Raw genomic sequence first — 19561 nt, 5'->3', positions numbered from 1 at the left:
AAAGCCTTACCTCTTTAATGAGGGTTCTTCCATGTTATTGTTCGCCTTCCTCTTCTAAGATGTGCTTGGCGTGGGCTCCGCTCTCCTCGGAGATGCTTCTGGTGCATGTTGCAATGCTGAGCGCCTCCCCTTTGGAACACAGAATAGTGTGGTGGGTGAGGCATAGTAAGGGAGATCTTTCAAAGGAAGTGCCTTTTAAATTACTTACATGTGAAGCGGGAAGGAGGCCAGGGTAATCGGCGATGATGGGTACATCCGTGCCGTCATAGCTCATCTGATAGAATACTCCATCCTCGAGCTCCACAGATATGTTCGGATCTTGTTCATATCCGGGGTCAAGATCCCGGTTGCGATTCTCCGGCTGAGGGGCAGGGTCAAGGATCCCCTCGACAGCCTTTCGCCATTCTTGTCATGAGTGGATAGGATACTCCCCGTCAAAGATAATTCAAGGAGAGGAGTAACATAGTGGAGTCAGAGCTTACCTAGCTGGGAGGATTATACATGGAAAATCCATCTCAGGATTGGAGACGGGTGAACTCCTCCTTCTCCCCTTTATATAATTCGGCCCCATTATAGTGCCACATGGGTAGCCCTCTATATTGGAGTGGTTGGACCCCCCGCGCTATCGACACCGCCATTACCTCGACTATTGACAGTCCGGAATGGGCAAGCATCTTAATCTTGCCCAGCAGCATACTGATCTCTGTGCTATCTTCTTCCTCGAGGCTCCGAGGATGCCAACTATGGCATTTCTTCAACGGAGCACTTGAAAATTCGGGGAGGCCCATACGGATTGGGTCGGGAAGAGCAACATCGTCGATATAGAACCATTCGGAAGGCCACTCTTCGGAAGCCTTCTTCAGCGTGCCGGACAGGTATCCGGTGCCGGCGATGCGCCACACTTCGGCTCCCCCACCTCAAATATTGACCCTCCTTGATTACGAGGGACGAGGCAGAATAGTCTTCTCCATAAATCAAAATGGGCCTTGAAGCCCAGGAATAGCTCGCATAGAGCAACATAACCCGCGATATGTAGGATGGAGGCAGGAGTGAGACTATGCAGTTGGAGGCCGTAATACTCTAGCAGATCTCGGAGGAAGGGATGGATCGGAAATCCGACACATCTTAAGAAGAAAGGGACAAAGCATACTCGTTCCCCCCTGAACGGATTGGGGAAGTTCTCCGCTTGAACCCCGCCATTAAAGGACGTCATCCCTGCTCGTACGGGGACCAAATCTGCGGGAGGAAGAAAGCCCCGTGTTTGTAGCTTCACCAGCTAATTGTGAGGAACAAAACATCTGTCCCAATCCCCCTTTTCAGAGTTGTGGGGACAAGAGGAAGAGCTGGGAGCGCTAGCCATGTTGGGGTGGTTCTGCTCCACAGGCTCTGAGGATTTTTTCTGTGGGATTTGGAAGGGATCTGAGATCCATTCTCTTTAAATAGGCACCTTTTTGGTATGGTCAGGGTGGTATATGTAAAAATACCCCGACCTCTTGTATTCACCCGATGCATGGAAGCTGAAGAAAAGAAGACGCGGAAGCCGAGGGGTGCGACATTAAGTGGAGAGCCGAATACACTACTTTAAAGTCAAAGGAGGAGGAACCCGCCTTGCAATGCTAAATACTATCTACACGCCGAACACCTCGTCATTGAAGTTTGGTTCGGGGGCTACTGAGGGAGTCTTGGACTAAGGGGTCCTCGGGCGTCCGACCTATTGGATATGGGCCGGACTGTTGGGCCATGAAGATACAAAGACCGAAGACTCTACCTGTGTCCGGATGGGACTATGCAAGCTTGGCGACCGACTATGAAGATTCCTTTCTCTGTAACCGACCTTGTGTAAACCTAGATCCCTCCCGTGTCTATATAAACCGGAGGGCTAGGTCTGTAGATACCCCCGAATAATCATAGCCAGGTTAGACCTTTAGGGTTTAGCCATTACGATCTTGTGGTAGATCAACTCTTGTAATACTCATATTCATCAAGATCAATCAAGCAGGAAGTAGGGCATTACCTCTGTAGAGAGGGCCCGGACCTGGGTAAACATTGTGTCCCCCGTCTCCTGTTACCATCGATTCTAGACGCACAGTTCGGGACCCCCTACCCGAGATTTGCCGGTTTTGACACTGACAGGCACTGCACACGGCTTAGAGAACTATTGGTGTGACTTTGTGGTGCCCCAGCCGCCGTATATAAAGGGGGGGGGAGGAGGGGGTGGCCGGCCAAGAGGGGCACGCCATGGGGGGAGACTGATGCGGCTTGAAGCTACGTCGGTAATTCCCCAAAGAGGAAGGGATGATGCAGCACAGCAGCGGTAGGCATTTCCCTCAAAGTTGAAACCAAGGTTATCGAACTAGTAGGAGAACCAAGCAACACAACGTAAACAACACCTGCACACATATAACAAATCCTCGCAACTCGACGTGTTAAAGGGGTTGTCAATCCATTCGGGGTACGGCGCCTCAAGATAGGCAAACAGACGTGAGATAAATTGTAGTAGATTGATAGATCGAACGCCACATAAATTAAATAAGAATAAATTGCAGCAAGGTATTTTTTGTGTTTCTAGTTTAATAGATCTGAAAATAAAAGCAAAGGAAAATATATCGTAAAGGCAAATAATATGAGAAAGAGACCTGGGGGCCGTAGGTTTCACTAGTGGCTTCTCTCGAGAAAAATAGCAAACAGTGGGTGAACAAATTACTGTTGGGCAATTGATAGAACTTCGAATAATCATGATGATATCCAGTCAATGATCATTACATAGGCATCACGTCCAAGATTAGTAGACTGACTCCTGCCTGCATCCACTACTATTACTCCACACATCGACTGCTATCAAGCATGAATCTAGTGTATTAAGTTCATGGAGAAATGGAGTAATGCAATAAGAACGATGACATGATGTAGAAAAGATCTATCTATGTAGAGATAGACCCCATCGTTTTATCCTTAGTAGCAATGATGCACACGTGTCGGTTCCCCTTCTGTCACTGGGATAAAGCACCGTAAGATCGAACCCACTACAAAGCACCTCTTCCCATTGCAAGATAAATAGATTAAGTTGGCCAAACAAAACCCAAATATCAGAGAAGAAATACGAGGCTATAAGAGATCATGCATAAAGGAGATCAAAGAAACTGAAATACTTTCATGGATATAAAAAGATATATCTGATCATAAACTCAAAGTTCATCGATCCCAACAAACACACTTCAGAAGAGTTACATCATATGGATCTCCAAGAGACCTTTTGTTGAGAATTCAGAGAAAGAGAGAGAGAGAGAGAGAGAGAGAGAGATAGAGAGAGAGAGGAAGCCATCTAGCTACTAACTACGGACCCAAAGGTCTACAAAGAACTACACACACATCATCGGAGAGACACCAATGGAGGTGGTGAACTGTTGGGGATCGTAGCAGAAATTTAAAATTTTCTACGCATCACCAAGAACAATCTATGGAGCCATCTAGCAACGAGATAGAGAGAGAGGAGTGCACCTACATACCCTTGTAGATCGCAAGCGGAAGCGTTCAAGAGAACAGGTGAGGGAGTCCTGGATTAGGGGGTGTCCGGGTGGCCGGATTATACCTTCAGCCAGACTCCTGGACTATGAAGATACAATATTGAAGACTTCCCGTGTCCGGAAGGGACATTCCTTGGCGTGGAAGGCAAGCTTGGCGATACGGATATGTAGATCTCCTACCATTGTAACCGACTCTGTGTAACCCTAGCCCTCTCCGGTGTCTATATAAACCGGGGAGTTTTAGTCCGTAGGACGAACAACAATCATACCATAGGCTAGCTTCTAGGGTTTAGCCTCCCTGATCTCGTGGTAGATCTACTCTTGTACTACCCATATCATCAATATTAATCAAGCAGGACGTAGGGTTTTACCTCCATCAAGAGGGCCCAAACCTGGGTAAAACTTCGTGTCCCCTGCCTCCTGTTACCATCCGACCTAGATGCACAGTTCGGGATCCCCTACCCGAGATCCGCCGGTTTTGACACCGACATTGGTGCTTCCATTGAGAGTTCCTCTGTGTCGTCGCTTTTAGGCCCGATGGCTTCTCTGATCATCAACAGCGATGCGATCCAGGGTGAGACTTTTCTCCCCGGACAGATCTTCGTATTCGGCGGCTTTGCACTGCGGGCCAATTCGCTTGGTCATCTGGAGCAGATCGAAAGCTACGCCCCTGGCCATTAGGTCAGATTTGGAAGTTTGAACTACACGGCCGACATCATCGGAGACTTGATCTTCGACGGATTCGAGCCACAGCCGAGCGCGGCGCACTGTCATGATGGGCATGATTTAGCTCTGCCGCTGAACAGTGCCCTGGAGGCCGAACCTATGTCCACTCCGACCCCTAGCTCGGAGCCAATCACACCAACCGAGGATGGGTGGTTAGGCACCCCCTCGGGGGCTGCAATTTCTATGGCGATCAAGCCGAACACCAGCCCTGTTCTCTACGAAGCCCGTGACTCCAAGGAGCCAGACTCCTCTCTAGACTCCGAGCCCTCTGCACCCCGATCGATCGAACCCGATTGGGCGCCGATCATGGATTTCACCGCCGCGGACATCTTTCAGCACTCGCCCTTCGGCGATATTCTGAAGTCACTAAAGTTTCTCTCTTTGTCAGGAGAGCCCTGGCCGGACTATGGTCGGCAAGGTTGGGATGCGGATGATGAAGAAATTCAAAGCCCACCCACCACCCACTTCGTAGCCACTGTCGATGATTTAACCGACATGCTCGACTTCGACTCCGAAGACATCGACGGTATGGACGCCGATGCAGGAGACGATCAAGAACCAGTGCCTATAGGGCACTGGAAATCCACCTCTTCGTATGATATATACATGGTGGACACCCCAAAAGAAGGCAATGGTGATGGAACATCGGAGGACGACCCCTCCAAGAAGCAGCCTAAGCGCCGGCGTCAGCGGCGCCGCTCTAAATCCCGCCAAAAAAATGGTGATTTCGGCACTGGGGATAATAACACCCCAGACAGTGCCGAAGACAACCACCTCCAGCAAGATTCAGCACAGGATGATAGAGAAGCCACCCTCATGAGAGAGCGGCAGACAAAGAGGTTGAGGACGATAATTACATGCCTCCCTCCGAAGACGAGGCAAGCCTCGACGATGACGAATTTGTCGTGCCGGAGGATCCCGTCGAACAAGAGTGTTTCAAACACAGGCTTATGGCCACGGCGAGCAACCTCAAGAAAAAACAGCAACTGCTTAGAGCTGATCAAGATTTGCTAGCCGACAGATGGACTGAAGTCCTTGCGGCCGAAGAGTATGAACTCGAACGCCCCTCCAAGAGCTACCCAAAGCGCAGGTTGCTACCCCAATTAGAGGAGGAAGCACTTAAACCTACATCACCAGCGCATGATGCGGCCGACCGGCCACCCCATGGCCGCGACAGAGAGGCCTCTCGGCCCTCCACTCAAGTCGCACCCCGGTGCCGCTCCAAAAATACCAAGGCATGGGAAAATGCGCCAGACCTGCGAGACATATTGGAGGACAAGGCAAGGCAAACAAGATCGATCTACGGATCACGTGGGCGCCCCACGGCACGAGAGGGTACTCGTCAGGCCGGATATAGTAAATCCGGCCGGGCCGAACACAGTAGACAAAGCTCGTTTGAGCTCCGTCGTGATATAGCCCAGTACAGAGGTGCCGCACACCCACTATGCTTCACAGATGAAGTAATGGATCATCAAATCCCCGACGGTTTCAAACCCGTGAACATCGAATCATTTGATGGCACAACAGATCCCGCGGTATGGATCGAGGACTATCTCCTTCATATCCACATGGACCGCGGTGATGACTTACACGCCATCAAATACCTCCCACTCAAGCTTAAAGGACTAGCTCGGCATTGGCTTAACAGCTTGCCAGCAGAATCAATTGGTTGTTGGGAGGACCTGGAAGCCGCATTCCTCGACAATTTCCAGGGCATTTATGTGCGACCACCAGACGCCGATGACCTAAGCCAGATAATTCAGCAGCCAGAGGAATTGGCCAGACAATTCTGGACACGGTTCCTAACCAAGAAAAATCAAATCGTCGACTGTCCGGACACAAAGGCCCTAGCAGCCTTCAAGCATAACATCCGCGACGAGTGGCTTGCATGGCACCTAGGACAGGAAAAGCCGAAATCTATGGCAGCCCTCACGACACTTATGACCTGCTTTTGCGCGGGAGAAGACAGCTGGCTAGCTCGCAGCAATAACATGACCAAGAGCCCTGGTAATTCGGATACCAAGGACAGCAGTGGCAGGTTGCGTCGCAACAAGCAAAAGCGCCGCATTAACGGCGACAATGCTGAGGATACGACAGTTAATGCTGGATTCATAGGCTCTAAACCCGGTCAGCGGAAAAAGCCATTCAAAAGAAATACTCCGGGCCCGTCCAGTTTGGACCGAATACTCGACCGCTCATGCCAGATACATGGCACGCCCGAAAAACCAGCCAATCACACCAATAGGGATTGTTGGGTGTTCAAGCAGGCAGGCAAGTTAAATGACGAAAGCAGAGACAAGGGGCTGCATAGCGATGACGAGGAGGAGCCCCGGCCGCCGAACAACAGTGGACAGAAAGGTTTTCCCCCACAAGTGCGGACGGTGAACATGATATACGCAACCCACGTCCCGAAGAGGGAGCGGAAGCGTGTGCTAAGGGACGTATACGCGATGGAGCCAGTCGCCCCAAAGTTCAACCCATGGTCTTCCTGCCCGATCACTTTTGATTGAAGGGACCACCCCACTAGTATCCGTCATGGGGGATTCGCTGCATTGGTTCTAGATCCAATTATTGACGGATTTCACCTCACTAGAGTCCTTATGGACGGAGGCAGTAGCCTGAACCTGCTTTATCAGGATACAGTGCGAAAAATGGGCATCGATCCCTCGAGGATTAAACCCACCAGAACGACCTTTAAAGGCGTCATACCAGGTGTAGAAGCCAACTGTACAGGCTCAGTTACACTTGAAGTGGTCTTCGGATCTTCGGATAATTTCCGAAGCGAGGAGTTAATCTTCGACATAGTCCTGTTCCGCAGTGGCTATCACGCACTGCTCAGGCAAACCGCATTTGCCAAGTTCAATGCGGTGCCGCACTACGCATACCTCAAGCTCAAGATGCCAGGCCCTCGAGGCGTCATCACAGTCAATGGAAACACCGAACGCTCTCTCCGAACGGAGGAGCATACGGCGGCTATCGCAGCAGAAGTACAAAGCAGCCTCTCAAGGCAATTCTCCAGTCCGGCCATTAAACGTCCAGACACCGTCAAGCGCGCCCGGAGTAACCTACAACAAGACCGCCTGGCACGTTCCGAGCAAGCTTAGCATTGCGGCCCCAACCCCAGCCCCCGTGAACTTGCGAAACCAGTGCCGCGCGTACATAACTACGCTCTGGAAATACCATGGGCAGAGGGAGAGGGGCACCATCACGGCAAGCCCGAAACGCAGCTTAAACCGCACTAGGGGCTGCCGATTTCTTAAATTTTCTCTTATTTTCAGGACTCCATTCTTCGGAAGGCTTGTCCGACAGTACAATTGCCGCACAAACGATACAACTAGGGAAGCAGAAAGCTACGGCGCACTACGGAACTCTAAGGTGGTCTCTATATCGAGCGGTATACCTGTTTCGCATAACATTCCGTAGCTCGCCCCTGGACAGGACATATTTGATAGTCCCATCTTTTGCTTATCGCACTATTTGTATCATTCTGCTTTGATCGCAGCTTTTTTAAATAAACAATGCATAGCTTACGTCTATTACTGCATTACCTCTTTTTTACGAATATATGTTCATTAATGACATGTTGCACCCGTACACTTTGGTACGGCCAATACGCCAGGGGCTTAAGTACCCCACAACATGGTGTGAGAAGTCCGAACACTTCCACAAGTGCGGCACCCCGAACTTATAGCATTATATGCATCGGCTCCGAATCATGTCTTGGGTCAATAGTTGGGTTTTCCCAGCTCCTATGTTTTGGTACCTTACGTTCCATTATATCGGCTAAGGTAGCACTAGGAGAACTACTGCGATTGTGCCCCAATTGAGCTGGGCTAAGCACCTCAGTAGAGAAAGCTAAAACTGACCGTCATGATGAGGCGAGAGCTGATCGCTGTTCGAGAGGTTTTCGAGTCCCTAAAGACTTATGCGGCTTAGAGCGAGGAGTCGGCTTTGTCCGTCCTAGGCGTGGATAGCGCCCCGAACTCGGTCTTCTGAACACTAGGGGCTTCGCCGAAATTTAAAATTATAGAATTCTATGGCTAAGTGAGAGTGTTCAAGCATTATAGTCCAATTGCCTTGTTCGTTGTGTTGAGCGCCTCCCTCGAAGGACCCCAAAAATGGGAAAAAAGAGCGCTCATGTTTATCCCGAACACCCTAGCACTCGTGCCATGGGGGCAGAAGCCGACGACTCGCCATCTCTCAAATTTGATAAACGGCCGCACAGAAGGTAATATTTTAAATTCAAAAAGCATTGCTTAGCGCACATGAACAAGTTTTCAGCGCACAGGACAAAACGAGCGAGTTCACTGAAAAATTACATTCATAGAGCATTCATCCGCCACAAGGCAGGCACCCTTCAAAACGCCCTCATAATACATCTCGGGCTTGCGATGCTCCTTGCCCAGTGGTGGCCCGTCCTTCACAAGCTTCTTAGCATCCAGCTTGCCCCAGTGCACCTTCGCATGGGCAAGCACCCTACGGGCACCCTCGATGCATACGGAGCGCTTGATGACTTTGAGCCTTGGACATGCCTCCACCAGCCGCCTCACCAGCCCGAAGTAGCTCCCGGGGATGGCCTCTCCAGGCCATAGCCGGACTATGAGGCCCTTCATGGCCTGTTTGGCCACCTTATGGAGCTCGACCAGCTGTTTCAGCTGGTCACTTAAGGGCACTGGGTGTTCGACCTCAGCATACTGAGACCAGAACACCTTCTCCGTTGAGCTTCCCTCCTCGGCTCGGTAGAAGGCGGCGGCATCCGACACGCTACGGGGCAAGTCTAAGAATGCTCCTGGAGAGCTCCGGATTCGGGTAAGTGACAAGTAATTCACTTTTACGTGCTTGCTTTGCATAAAGAATGCCTTACCCGCCACTATCTTTTTTATTGCCGCAACCTCCTGGAGGGCCTTCTGGGCTTCGGCCTTGGCAGACTTGGCATCTTCAATGGCCGCCGCGAGCTCAGACTCTCGCGTCTTCGAGTCAAGCTCCAAACTCTCATGTTTTTTCATGAGAGCCTGGAGCTGTTGCCGCACCTCACCAACCCGCGTCTCATGCTTCTCCCGCTCGGTGCGCTCCGTGGCCACCCTCTTTTCAGCCTCAGACAGTGCTTGCTTAAGGGTCGCCACCTCAGTTGTGGCCCCTACAATGGCCGCGTTAATCCTGTCACTTTTTGCAATTGCACCTTTCACATATTTCAATAAGGTATTTCTTACCTTCCTTCTCCTCGAGCTGCTGCTTGGCTAGGCCGAGCTCTTGCTCGGACCTCTCGAGGTTCTGCTTCAGCGTATCCACCTCCGCGGTCAGTGCGGCGGAGGCCAGCAGCGAAGCCTGCATACGCATATTGACTTGATTATGTTAGACTCCTGCGATTATTAGATCCTCTATTCGGCTTTTCTTTTCGAACGTCGAACAAAGCATCAGGGGCTACTGTCTATGCGGTAATATTTTTACATATTCTTTACTTACCTCAAAGCCTGTTAGAAGGCTGGCACAGGCTTCAGTGAGTCCGCTCTTGGCGGACTGAACCTTCTGGATCACTGCACTCATAATAGTGCGGTGCTCCTTGTTGATGGAGGCACTGTTAAGTGTCTCCAGCAAATTGTCCGGTGCCTCCGGTTGGACGGAGGTCACCGGCTCGGTAGGCTTGCTCCTCTTGGAAGGAGGCTGCCTACCGGAGTCCGGAACCGTTGAATGTTCCGGCGCAGTGTCTAGCTCAAGGCCGGACTTGGAGCCCTTGGGGGTTATATCCCCTTTACGCCTGGAGTCCGGGAGCTTGCCTCGCGGCGCCTCCAGGACCACATCCTCCTGGCTTGGAACCTGTTGGAACACCACCTCGGCACCGTCCGTAGGGTGGGGGGAGGAAGCCGTCAGAAGCGAATTCACATCCGACGAGTCCTGGGAGCCGCTCGACGACTCGTCGAGCCCGGCCTTGGGCGGACTACACAATCATGTTCAACGTAAGGAAAAGTTGTGCAATGGGGGAATACTATGAATCACTCTGGTATCCGGATACTTACAATTTCGCCAGGGGCTTGGCCCTATGCGGCCACTCCTCTTCGCCTTCGTCGGCGTTGGTGGAGTAGTCCGGAGGAGGGGTATTCCCCCTCTTGGACCCTTCGGCCTCCCCGGTTGGGGCGGCCTTCCTTTCCTTCCCTCCCCCTGCTGGGGGGGGGAGAGGTCTCTTCTTCCTCCTCCTCGTCTTCAGGGGAGGAGTGCGCCTTGGAGTCGTCGGATGGTGAATCTGACACCTCCTGGCGCCGGGCACTCTTTCAGTCCCCGTGGCCTTCTTATTGGCCTTCTTCTCCGGCACCACGTAAGGTGCCGGAACCAGCAGCTTCGCCAAGCGAGCGTCCGCTGGGCCTTCGGGCAAAGGAGCCGGACAGTTGATCTGTCCGGACGTCTCTTGCCAATCCTGTCAAAGGTAAGGGAACTAAGATCCCGCATGGAGTCAAACTATGAAAAACTAATACCCTGTAAAAGGTGAAAACAGCTTACCGCACGAGCGTGACGCTGCGTGCTGAATCCGCGATCCTCGGTAGCGGATGCGGGGGCCTCGGCGCCCTTGAAAAGCACTTTCCAGGCATCTTCGTATGTCGTGTCGAAGAGCCTTCTCAGAGTTCGGTGCCGCGCCGGGTCGAACTCCCACAGGTTGAAAGCCCGTTGTTGACACGGGAGGATCCGACAGATGAGCATAACCTGGACTATGTTGACAAGTTTGAGATTCCTGTCCACCAGGGTTTGGACGCATGTTTGGAGTCTGGTCAGCTCTCCTTTTTTACCCCATGACAGGCTCGTCTCTTTCCAGGAGGCGAGCCGCGTAGGGGGTCCGGATCGGAACTCGGGGGCTGCGACCCATTCAGGGTCGCACGGCTCGGTGATGTAAAACCACCCCGACTGCCACCCCTTTAGGGAATCCACAAAAGAGCGCTCGAACCATAGGACGTTGGGCATCTTGCCCACCATGGCGCCTCCGCACTCCTCTTGGGTGCCGCGCACCACCTTCGGCTTGACATTGAAAGGTTAGAGCCATAGGCCGAAATGGGGGCGGATGCGGAAGAAAGCCTCGCACACGATGATAAACGCCGAGATGTTGCGACAAATTTCGGGGCCAGATCGTGGAAATCCAGGCCATAGTAGAACATGAGCCCCCGGACAAATGGGTGGAGAGGGAAGCCCAGTACGCGGAGGAAATGGGGGAGGAACACCACCCTCTCATGGGGCCTAGGGGTGGGGATGAGCTGCCCCTCTTCGGGAAGCTGGTGCGCAATGTCGTTAGACAAGTATCCGGCCTTCCTCAGTCTTTTGATGTGTCCCTCCGTGACGGAGGAGACCATCCACTTGCCTCCCGCTGCGGACATGGCTGGAGAAGGTTGAGGTGGGGTGTGCGGACTTGGGCGCTGGACCTCGAGTGCGCGTAAATGGATAGGCAAAGGAGGAAGAAGGCGTGGATGAAAAGGTGGATCCTTATCCCCTTATATGGGCAGACGCGACTATGCGCCCCCACCAGCCTGGTAAAACTCGCTTATCTCCCAAGCACCGCAGTCAATGGCGCGGTTGGGTTACCCACACCCGTATTGATGAGAATACCGGAATAAGGGGACACGACGGTTGGGTTACCCACACCCGTATTGATGAGAATACCGGAATAAGGGGACACGATCTCTGCTTTAACAAGACGTGCCAAGGAAACCGCCTCGCTAAACATGCTGAGGTGGGACAGTAAAACGATTCGAATAAAGACTTGGCCGTGGTGTGATGTCACGCTACGGAATACGTCAGCAGATTAGATTTGTGTAAATGTTATTCTCTCTATGGCAATATGTGGAAACTTATTTTGCAGAGCCGGACACTACCTTTGTGTTCACAATCTTCTATGAAGTACTTGGAGGAGGAACCCGCCTTGCAATGCCGAAGACAATCTGCGCGCTGGACTTGTTGTCATTGAAGCCTGGTTCAGGGGCTACTAAGGGAGTCCTGGATTTGGGGGTGTCCGGGTGGCCGGACTATACCTTCGGCCGGACTCCTGGACTATGAAGATACAAGATTGAAGACTTCGTCCCGTGTCCGGAAGGGACTTTCCTTGGCGTGGAAGGCAAGCTTGGCGATACATATATGTAGATCTTCTCCCATTGTAACCGACTCTGTGTAACCCTAGCCCTCTCCAGTATCTATATAAACCGGGGAGTTTTAGTCCGTAGGACGAACAACAATCATACCATAGGCTAGCTTCTAGGGTTTAGCCTCTCTGATCTCGTGATAGATCTACTCTTGTACTACCCATATCATCAATATTAATCAAGCAGGACGTAGGGTTTTACCTCCATCAAGAGGGCCCGAACCTGGGTAAAACTTCGTGTCCCCTGCCTCCTGTTACCATCCGACCTAGACGCACAGTCCGGGACCCCCTACCCGAGATCCGCCGGTTTTGACACCGACAACGGGGTTGATGGAGTCATACTCGTCATGATCCAAATCACCGATGATCCTAGCGCCGAACGGACGGCGCCTCCGCGTTCAACACACGTACGGAGTGGAGACGTCTCCTCCTTATTGATACAGCAAGGGGGGAGGAGAAGTTGATGGAGATCCAGCAGCACGACGGCATGGTGGTGGAAGCAGTGGGATTCCAGCAGGGCTTCGCCAAGCGCTACTAGAGGAGGAAGAGGTGTCACAGGAGGGATACCCATGTTGGCTCCCACATGCTCCACGATAATCTCATCGAATGAACCATGATGTCGAGGATTCAATCAATCCCGTATACAATTCCCTTTGTTTATCGGTACGATACTTGCCCGAGATTCGATCGTCGGTATACCGATACCTTGTTCAATCTCGTTACGTCAAGTCTCTTTACTCGTTCCCATAACACATCATCCCGTGAACAACTTCTTGATCACATTGAGCTCATTATGATGATGTCCTACCAAGTGGGCCCAGAGATACCTCTCCGTCATACGGAGTGACAAATCCCAGTCTCGATTCGTGCCAACCCAACAGATAATTTCGGGGATACCCTTAGTGTACCTTCATAGCCATCCAGTTACGTTGTGACTTTTGGCACACCCAAAGTACCCTTACGGTATCCGGGAGTTGCACAATCTCATGGTCCAAGGAAAGGACACTCGGCATTAGAAAAGCTTTAGCAGACGAACTACATGATCTTGTGCTATGCTTAGGATTGGGTCTTGTCCATCACATCATTATCCTAATGATGTGATCCCGTTATCAATGACATCCTATGTCCATGGTTAGGAAACCGTAACCATCTATTGATCAACGAGCTATTCAACTAGAGGCTCACTATGGAGATGTTGTGGTCTATGTATTCACACATGTATTACGATTTCCGGATAACACAATTATAGCATGAACAATAGACAATTATCATGAACAAGGAAATATAATAATAACCATTTTATTATTGCCTCTAGGGCATATTTCCAACAGTCTCCCACTTGCACTAGAGTCAATAACCTAGTTACATTGTGATGAATCGAACACCCATAGAGTTCTGGTGTTGATCATGCTTTGCACGTGGAAGAGGTTGGTCAACGGATCTGCGACATTCAGGTCCGTATGCACTTTACAAATCTCTATGTCTCCATCTTGAACATTTTCATGAATGGATTTGAAGCGACGCTTGATATGACTGGTCTTCTTGTGAAACCTGGGCTCCTTGGCAAGGGCAATAGCTCCAGTGTTGTCACAGAAGAGAGTCATTGGGCCTGACGCATTGGGAATAACTCCTAGGTCGGTAATGAACTCCTTCATCCAGATTGCTTCATGTGTTGCCTCCGAGGCTGTCATGTACTCCTCTTCACTTGTAGATCCTGCCACGACACTTTGCTTGCAACTACACCAGCTGACTGCCCCACCATTCAAAATATACACGTATCCAGTTTGTGACTTGGAGTCATCCAGATCTGTGTCGAAGCTAGCATCAACGTAACCCTTTACGACGAGCTCTTCGTCACCTCCATAGACGAGAAACATATCCTTAGTCCTTTTCAGGTACTTCAGGATATTCTTGACCGCTGTCCAGTGTTCCATGCCGGGATTACTTTGGTACCATCCCACCAAACTTACGGCAAGGTTTACATCAGGTCTAGTACACAGCATGGCATACATAATAGACCCTATGGCCGAGGCACAGGGGATGACACTCATCTTTTATCTATCTTCTGCCGTGGTCGGGCATTGAGCTGTGCTCAATCTCACACCTTGAAATACAGGCAAGAACCCCTTCTTGGACTGATCCATATTGAACTTCTTCAATATCTTGTCACGGTACGTGCTTTGTGAAAGATCAATGAGGCGTCTCGATCTATCTCTATAGATCTTGATGCCTAATATGTAAGCAGCTTCTCCAAGGTCCTTCATTGAAAAACACTTATTCAAGTAGGCCTTTATGCTTTCCAAGAGTTCTATATCGTTTCCCAACAATAGTATGTCATCCAGATATAATATGAGAAATTTTACAGGGCTCCCACTCACTTTCTTGTAAACACAGGCTTCTCCATAAATCTGCGTAAACCCAAACGCTTTGATCATCTCATCAAAACGAATGTTCCAACTCCGAGATGCTTGCACCAGCCCATAGATCGAGCATTGGAGCTTGCGTACCTTGTCAGCGTTCTTAGGATCGACCAAACCTTCCAGCTGCATCATATACAATTCTTCCTTAAGGAAACCATTAAGGAATGCCGTTTTGACGTCCATTTGCCATATCTCATAATCATAGAATGTGGCAATTGCTAACATGATTCGGACAGACTTCAGCTTCGCTACGGGTGAGAAGGTCTCATCGTAGTCAACCCCTTGAACTTGTCAATAACCCTTAGCGACAAGCCGAGCCTTATAGATGGTTACATTACCATCCGCGTTTGTCTTCTTCTTAAAGATCCATTTATTTTCTATGGCTCGCCGATCATCGGGCAAGTCAGTCAAAGTCCATACTTCGTTTTCATACATGGATCCAATCTCGGATTTCATGGCTTCAAGCCATTTGTCGGAATCCAGACCCGCCATCGCTTCTTCATAGTTCAAAGGTTCACCATTGTCTAACAACATGATTTCTAGGACAGGGTTGTTGTACCACTCTGGTGCCGAACGTGTCCTTGTGGACCTACGAAGTTCAGTAGCAACTTGATCTAAAGTTTCATGATCATCATCATTAACTTCCTCTCTAGTTGGTGCAGGCACCACAGAAACATTTTCTTGAGCTGCGCTACTCTCCGGTTCAAGAGGCAATACCTCATCAAGTAATGCTTTCCTCCCACTTACTTCTTTCGAGAGAAACTCTTTCTCTAGAAAGGATCCATTCTTGGCAACAAAGATCTTGCCTTCGGATCTGAGGTAGAAGGTATACCCAATAGTTTCCTTAGGGTATCCTATGAAGATGCATTTTTCCGATTTGGGTTCGATCTTTTCAGGTTGAAGTTTCTTGACATAAGCATCGCATCTCCAAACTTTCAGAAATGACAGCTTAGGTTTCTTCCCAAACCACAATTCATACGATGTCATCTCAACGGATTTCGACGGAGCCCTATTTAAAGTGAATGCGGAAGTCTCTATAGAATAACCCCAAAATGATAGCGGTAGATCGGTAAGAGACATCATAGATCGCACCATATCCAATAGAGTGCGATTACGATGTTCGGACACACCATTACGCTGAGGTGTTCCAGGCGGCATGAGTTGTGAAACAACTCCACATTTCCTTAAGATCGCGAGCGGAAGCGTTCAAGAGAATGGGGTTGACGGAGTCGTACTCGTCGTGATCCAAATCACCGATGATCCTAGCGCCGAACGGACGGCGCCTCCGCGTTCAACACAAATACGGAGCTGATACGTCTCCTCCTTATTGATACAGCAAGGGGGGAGGAGAAGTTGATGGAGATCCAGCAGCACGACGGCGTGGTGGTGGAAGCAGCGGGATTCCAGCAGGGCTTCGCCAAGCGCTACTGGAGGAGGAAGAGGTGTCACAGGAGGGAGAGGGAGGCGCCAGGGCTTCGGGGTCGGCTGCCCTCCCTCCCCTCCACTATATATAGGGGCTAGGGGGGCACATGCCCCCTTGGAGATACCATCTAGAGGGGGGCGGCCCCTCGGGGGGCAACGACCCCCTTAGGGTTTCCAACCAGGGGGGCACATGCCCCCTTGGAGATACCATCTAGTGGGGGGCGGCCCCTCGGGGGGCAACGACCCCCTTAGGGTTTCCAACCAGGGGGGCACATGCCCCTCGGGGGGCAACGGCCCCCTAGGGTTTCCAACCCTAGGCGCCTTGGGCCCTTGGGTGGGGCGCACCAGCCCACCAGGGGCTGGTTCCCATGCCACTTCAGCCCATGGGGCCCTCCGGGATAGGTGACCCCACCTCGTGGACCCCCGGGGCCCTTCCGCTGGTCCCGGTACAATACCGGTGACCCCGGAAACTCTCCCGGTGGCCGAAACTTTACTTCCTATATATAAATCTTTACCACCGGACCATTCCAGAACTCCTCGTGACGTCCGGGATCTCATCAGGGATTCCAACTTTCGGTTAACCGCATACTAATATCTCTACAACTCTAGCGTCACCGAACCTTAAGTATGTAGACCCTACGGGTTCGGGAGACACGTAGACATGACCGAGACAACTCTCCGGTCAATAACCAACAGCGGGATCTGGATACCCATGTTGGCTCCCACATACTCCACGATAATCTCATCGAATGAACCATGATGTCGAGGATTCAATCAATCCCGTATACAATTCCCTTTGTTTATCGGTACGATACTTGCCCGAGATTCGATCGTCGGTATACCGATACCTTGTTCAATCTCGTTACGGCAAGTCTCTTTACTCGTTCCCGTAATACATCATCCCGTGAACAACTCCTTGATCACATTGAGCTCATTATGATGATGTCCTACCGAGTGGGCCCAGAGATACCTCTCCGTCATACGGAGTGAAAAATCCCTGTCTCGATTCGTGCCAACCCAACAGATAATTTCAGGGATACCCTTAGTGTACCTTTATAGCCACCCAGTTACGTTGTGACGTTTGGCACACCCAAAGTACCCTTACGGTATCCGGGAGTTCCACAATCTCATGGTCCAAGGAAAGGATACTCGACATTAGAAAAGCTTTAGCAGATGAACTACATGATCTTGTGCTATGCTTAGGATTGGGTCTTGTCCATCACATCATTATCCTAATGATGTGATCCTGTTATCAATGACATCCTTTGTCCATGCTTAGGAAATCGTAACCATCTATTGATCAACAAGCTATTCAACTAGAGGCTCACTAGGGACATGTTGCGGTCTATGTATTCACACATGTATTACGATTTCCGGATAACACAATTATAGTATGAACAATAGACAATTATCATGAACAAGGAAATATAATAATAACCATTTTATTATTGCCTCTAGGGCATATTTCCAACATGAACCCCATCCGAGATGGTGTCTAGATTGGATTTGGTGGTTCTGGACTCTACGACGGCTGAATGAATATTTCGTCGACTGCCCCAAGGTGTTGGGAATATAGGGGTATTTATAGACCAAAGAGGCAGTCCCGGGGGCACCTGAGGTGGGCAGAACCCACGAGGGTGCGCCTGGGCCTCCTGGCGTGCCCTGGTGGGTTGTGCTCTCCTCGGAGCACCCCTAGTCGCAGCTAGGGCCCATTAGGTGTCTTCTGGTCCAAAAAAATTCTTCGTGAAGTTTTGTTGCATTTGGACTCCATTTGGTATTGATTTCCTGCGATGTAAAAAACATGCAAAAAACAACAACTAGCACTTGGCACTATGTCAATTGGTTAGTACCAAAAATGATATAAAATGACTATAAAATGATTATAAAACATCCAAGATTGATAATATAACAGCATGGAACAATCAAAAATTATAGATACGTTGGAGACGTATCAGCATCCCCAAGCTTAACTCCTACTCGTCCTCGAGTAGGTAAGTGATAAAAACAGAATTTTTGATGTGGAATGCTGCCTATCATGTCATATCATAATTCTTTTCTTTATAGCATGGACATTTGGACTTTTATATTGTTCAAAGCAATAGTCCAGTTTTGATATGATAATTTAAATACTCAAGCATATCAACAAGCAACCATGTCTTCCAAAATATCAACGCTAAAATAAGTTATCCCTAGCCCATTATGCTCAATCATTGATCCATTCATGAAACACACTCGCATATTAGCTACACCCAATACTCAAGTACGATCATAATGCCTCCTAGTTGGTGCTTTAATAAGAGAAGATGGAGACTCAAATTCAAAATAAAAAATTGCATAAAGTAAAACAAAGACCCTTCGCAGAGGGAAGTAGGGATTTGTAGAGGTGCCAGAGCTCAAAGTGAAAAACTTAGAGATAAAAACATTTTGGGAGGTGTATCCTTCCCACAAACGAAAACGACTTAGAGTTCCCAACACTTTCCATGCTGGATATATCATACGCGGTTCCCAAACAGAAAATAAAGTTTATTCCTTTTTAAAACCATACTTTCACTTTCCATGGCTAGCCGTATCCACGGTTCCCCTCCATACCAACACTTTCCAAGGAATTTATTATTTGACAATATAAGGTAAATTCATTTTTCATTTCGGGACTAGGCATCGCTAATACATTTGCCTTACTCTCGTGCAATGACAAGTGAATAAACACTCATCATGAGAATAACACATCTAGCATGGAAAATATTAGCCACCCCTCACCGCTCCGCGAGCGAAACGAACACAAAGAAGAGAAGTTTATTTTGAAAATTAGAGATGGCACATGAAAATTTGCTTAGAACGGAAAAATAATACCGCATATAGGTAGATATAGTGGACTGATGTGGCAAAACTGGTTTAAAGGTTTTTGGATGCACAAGTAGAGATCATACTTAGTGCAAAATGAAAGCTAGCAAAAGATTGAGAAGCGACCAACCAAGAAACGAATAATCTTATAAGCGAGCATTAAGTATAATTAACACCGAATAATGCACCACAAGTAGTATATAATTTCATTGCACAATTATTGACTTTCGTGCTTGCATAGGGAATCACAAACCTTAACACCAATATTCTTACTAAAGCATAATTACTCATCAACATAAATCACATATCACATCATCATATCTTAAAACTATTACTAAGAATCAAGTTTATTTTTTCCAATGATCTTCATGAAAGTTTTTATTATATCCTTCTTGGATATCTATCACTTTGGAACTAATTTTCATATGTTGATTTTGACAAGCTCAAACAGATATAAGTGAAGAACATGAGCATAATTTTTCTTTCTCTCAAATTAATTTAAGTGAAGCAAGAGA

Source organism: Triticum urartu, chromosome 3A, assembly GCF_056163025.1.
Source record: "Triticum urartu cultivar PI428250 chromosome 3A, HENAU_Tu73, whole genome shotgun sequence".
In the NCBI taxonomy this organism is placed as follows: Eukaryota; Viridiplantae; Streptophyta; class Magnoliopsida; order Poales; family Poaceae; genus Triticum; species Triticum urartu.
Note: the sequence above shows the minus strand (reverse complement) of the source record.